Source organism: Nanorana parkeri, unplaced genomic scaffold (genome assembly GCF_000935625.1).
Source record: "Nanorana parkeri isolate BGI_ZX_2015 unplaced genomic scaffold, ASM93562v1 scaffold379, whole genome shotgun sequence".
Lineage (NCBI taxonomy): Eukaryota > Metazoa > Chordata > Amphibia > Anura > Dicroglossidae > Nanorana > Nanorana parkeri.
In genome coordinates, this window is record NW_017306647.1 from 279,859 (window position 1) to 284,495 (window position 4,637).

Below are 4,637 nucleotides of genomic sequence, written 5' to 3' on the forward strand. Positions count from 1 at the left end.
GTCGGGTTTCTATTGAGGGGTGATTTCCCCTCACTTCCTGTCAGCGCAGGAAGTGATGCAAAATTTCTCCAGGGGCACAGGCAAAAGCAAAAAACTGCAGCACGCGGACAGGTGGACATCCCACCAACGTTTTCATTGCCGTCCTAAGGACAGCCACACCCCTTTTTTTTAATTGCACAGGTATAGGGACAGAAGGGCAAAATCTCCCTAATGGGTTCATGGGCAAATTACCTGCAATTATTTAGACTGGTGACAGGGTCTCTTTACATGTGTACGGTACCATACTAACTTCCATCTTGTTCATTCCTGTCCCTCAGGTCCTGACGTTCATCCTTCACATCGTTGTAAGGGCGTCGATGTTTCTGGTTAGCAGCAGCCTGTATCAGGTCATGTGAGTATAGCCGTGGTCGCACGACCACACAGCAGGAACGATGCTTTGCCGGGATCTAGACGATCAGGAGGATCTTTCATCCATTTCATTATTCAGGTTCCATAAAGATCACTTCGGATCTCTTCTGGGAATCCATACGGCCATCACGTCCCTCCTCACACTTCTACAGCATCCGCTCTTCCTGCTGCTCACTGGCCCGCTGGAGGGCGACCCTTTCTGGGTAAGAGACGGCCACGGCTATCCTCTTAGGTCACAAGAAATGTAGAGTGCCTAAACAACAGCTGAGGGACCCACCAACAATGGCTGTCACTGGCAGCTAGCGGATCCCATGCTTTAGCCCGGGGGTGGGCAAATCCGGCCCTCCAAGCTGTGGTGAAACTACAAATACTATCATGCATCTGCCTCTGGGACTCATGTCCGTGGCTTTCGAAGTCTTGCCGAGCCTAATGACAGGGCTCAAAATCTCCACTCGCCTGCTCGCATTTGGCGAGTGGAAATACAGTGAAGGAGAGTGGAAATTGGGGTCTCAAAGTACCAGCCCTAGGCTGGTACTATGTGGCCCGCAGCCAGCTGACAAGTCAGGCATGGACCGCGTACCTGACTTGCGGAAGCAGCTCCACGGTCTGCATCTGTGTCGGATGCAGACCGCAGAGCTGCTCTTGTCAGCTCCGGCTTCCTTCGGCCGGAGCTCTGATAGTTCTGAGCTCCGGCCGAAAGGATGTATTAGTGAGGTCTGCAGCAGACCTCACTAATCACTCCTAGATCACCAGGGATCCATCATGCCTCCTCCCTGGAGATCTAAGCAGGTGAGGGGAGTGTATTATTTTCTGTGTGAAGGGGGGCTTAAGAAGCACCATTCACACCATTATTTCAGGTGCGATTAGGGATTCCTGTGGTTGGAACTTGCGTTTTTCTGCAGCAGGAATCCCTAATCTGCCATTTACAAGCAACTATCATAAGATAATTTAAGAGGGTGTGTTTAGGGGGCGGAGTTAAGGCCAGGGCAGGGTATGGGGTTAAGTGGGGCAACTGGTGGCAAGTAACTCTTAAGGCCTGGCTAGTAGCTCAGGATCTGAATTTTTGAGCCCTGCTAATGAGATTTGTAGCTGGAGGGTCCCTGTTATATCCCAATGGGACCTGATGAATGAATCTGGGGATCATTTTCATATGGCACTGAAGCAAATAGCGGCTGTCACAGCGCCGTTTCAAAACAGAACCTGGGACTTTCAGGCCTCATACACACAGGAGGCACGGGGGGGCAGTAAAACCAGGTGGTTGATATTTGATTTTACCTCTCCCTGGGTCGCCTACTGCAATGTCAGTACAATGGCTGAACAGTGCTGTATACACGTTGCCAAACAAATACAGCATGTCACGTTTGGCAGCAGGGCCGTCTTTAACACAGGGCAAAAGGGGCAACTGCCCTGGAGCCCACAGCAGCTGTCCCTTTCACGCGCAGCAGCAGAGCAGCGGCACTGCTGGTGGCAGTGGCGGACTGGCCCGGGGACTGCTGGCATGTTGACAGCCAGGGCAGGCGCTAGTATAGGTAGCTTCCTGGGGGTGGGCGATGGTTGACAGGTGGCGGCCGCTGGATCTGTAGGGCACACAGGCCTGAGACGCACGTCTGGAGCCTGTAGAGAGCCGAGCGGCCTGACGAGGAAGGAGCCTAGGGCGGTGTGCAGCATGACTGTGCAGGGCATAGAGAGCAACATCAGTGCTGGGTGTGATGAGGGTTTCCATTATTTTGTCATTTCATTGAGTATGCTTTGCTCAGAGAGTAGACCTGTGTGCCAAGCTATTGCCTTTCAAATTCCGAGTCCAACGCCTTTTTGCACTGAACTATAGAAATATATATATTTCATTTTTTTAGGGTGTAGGTGGATACGGGGGTCTGGGTTGGAAAGTAGGGGGGTCGGGTGATGGAGGCAGGGCCCATAGTAAAATCTTGCCCAGGGCCCAATTAACATGAAAGATGGCTGTTTGGCAGGCAGTGCCGCTTGTCAAGCACAACCATTGCAATGAATGGGACCTGGGTACGCAGTTGCAGAATTGCAATACAAGATCCCCATTAAGATTAGAAGAGAAAAATAAAACCTCCCTTCAGGAGGCGCCTCCTGTACGCTGGGCAGCTGCTGCTTCACCACAGATCGCTCGTCAGAGGGCGCCCGTGTGAACGCAACTGACATAATGTGCACATCGCAGCTCATCCCTCTGATCTGCAGATGAATGAAACGGAGCAGATACAGAACTAACAATGTTACTTTGTATCTTGACAATGTTTCTAAACACGGTGTCACATTTCATGACAGCAGCCGCTTCTACACAGCAACTCCCGGCTGTTATTTTGACAGCAAAGAATTTCCGGCAAGTTTTGGGGGGCAGCAGCGGGAGGGCGGGGTGTACTATACATGCCCTTGTAGTTCAATTACATTATTTTGGGTGTGTGTAGCACTTCCAGCGTCCGCCAGAAAAAGATTGCTCCTATTTAAATTCTCTCTTGCAGATCCATTCGGTGTTCCTGGCGCTCTCCCTCGGCTCCGTCGCCCTCCCGCTCTACCTGGTCATCAGGAGAAGGAAGAAGCTGCATTTCTCTCGCCCTGTTTTTTATCACCCAACCAAGAAGCTAACCCAGCCAGCTAAAACTATAACCTAACACCCCGGAGGGTTACAGTTCTTATATACAAAGAATCGGATCAATTTATTGTAAATATTATCAATGAATAGGAGTGTCTCCAAAGTTTGATTTCAACACGCGGTTTTTAATGAAATAGCGAGCAGCCATATCGGCTTATTGTGCGCAAGCAGGATGTAAAAACATTAAATTTCGGTTGTTTCACATATTTATCAGCTTTTAAGTTTTGTCTGCGTTGATTGTATTTATCTTTACACACTCTCTTGGAACTGTGACAGCTGCAGCCTGTTGGGTTCGGCTGTCACTGCAGCCTTCTGTTGTAAACAAACCCATGTGATCACTAGGGATGCACCGATACTAGTAATCGGTGCCAATGCAGAGTATTTGGATGAGTACTCGTACTCGCTCGAATGCTCCGATGTCTAGCCCGATACTTGAGCTTCCGGTATCAGGAAGCCGGGCAGCGAGTCATTACAGGCTGCCAGGCTTCCCGATTGGCCGAGAAGCCGGCTCCATGCTCCCTCGTCACTTGTGACATGGAGCCGGCTTCCTGGCCAATCAGGAAGCCGGGCAGCGTGTAATGACTCTCTGCCCGGCTTCCCGATTGCTCGGGAAGCTGACCAAGCAGGAAGCCGGACAGCAAGTCCTCACACGTCCCCCGGATTTCTGATTGGCCAGAAAACCAGCTTCATGCTCCCTCCTCACCAGGTGACGAGGGAGCAGGCTTCCCGGCTAATCAGGAAGCCGGGCATCGCGTCATTACACGTCGCCCAGCTTCCTGATTGGCCAGAAATGCTTTCTCGTCACCTGGTGTGAGGAAGCATGGAGCCAGCTTTCTTGTTAATCGGATGCCGGGTGGGGACTCTTTACACACTGCCTGCTTCCAGCGCCTGCTGGGGACCTGCTGTCCATGGCAGTGCCTGTCCGGTTCTTTATCTCTTCCTTCCCAGCGCAGGCACAGCACCAGGGGCAGAACTACTGGCGGTGGAGCCGGAGCGAAGCTGGGGGTTTCTGCTGCCCACTGACAGGGGAAGACTAGGCCGGGAGAAGGATGGAGGTCGGGGGGGCCCAGCAACAGAGAAGGTCGACCAAACGTGGATGTCGCCTGGGTGAGAGCGAAACGCAGCCGGGTGAGAGGAATTCTGCTTTGAGGACATGTGTTCTGAGAATACTATTCTGCCTTAGAGACCTGTGTTCTGCTGTGGGGACATCTGCATTTAGCCCTGGTGAGAAACTGACCTAAAATCATCAGTCTGTGTTGTTTTACAAAAAATGTCACATGTCCCTTTAAGAAAAAGTATCGGTAATTGGTATCGGCGAGTACCTGAGGGGAAAGTACTTGTTATTGGTCTTAAAAAAGTGGTCTCGGGACATCTCTACTAAACATAGCAATCATTCAAAATGCGCATGCTACGGTTGCCCTTTAAAGCAAGAAAGCAACTTACCGTAGCCATCTCCTCCCCCCCCAACCGCAAACCACCGCGCACGCACACACATATATATACATGATTATAATTCTTTATTTTCATAAATGCTGTAACGATACCCTTTTAAAAAAAAAAAAAAAAGAAGACTAATTCCGACCCCCCCTCCTCCCCTCACAGGTATGATATC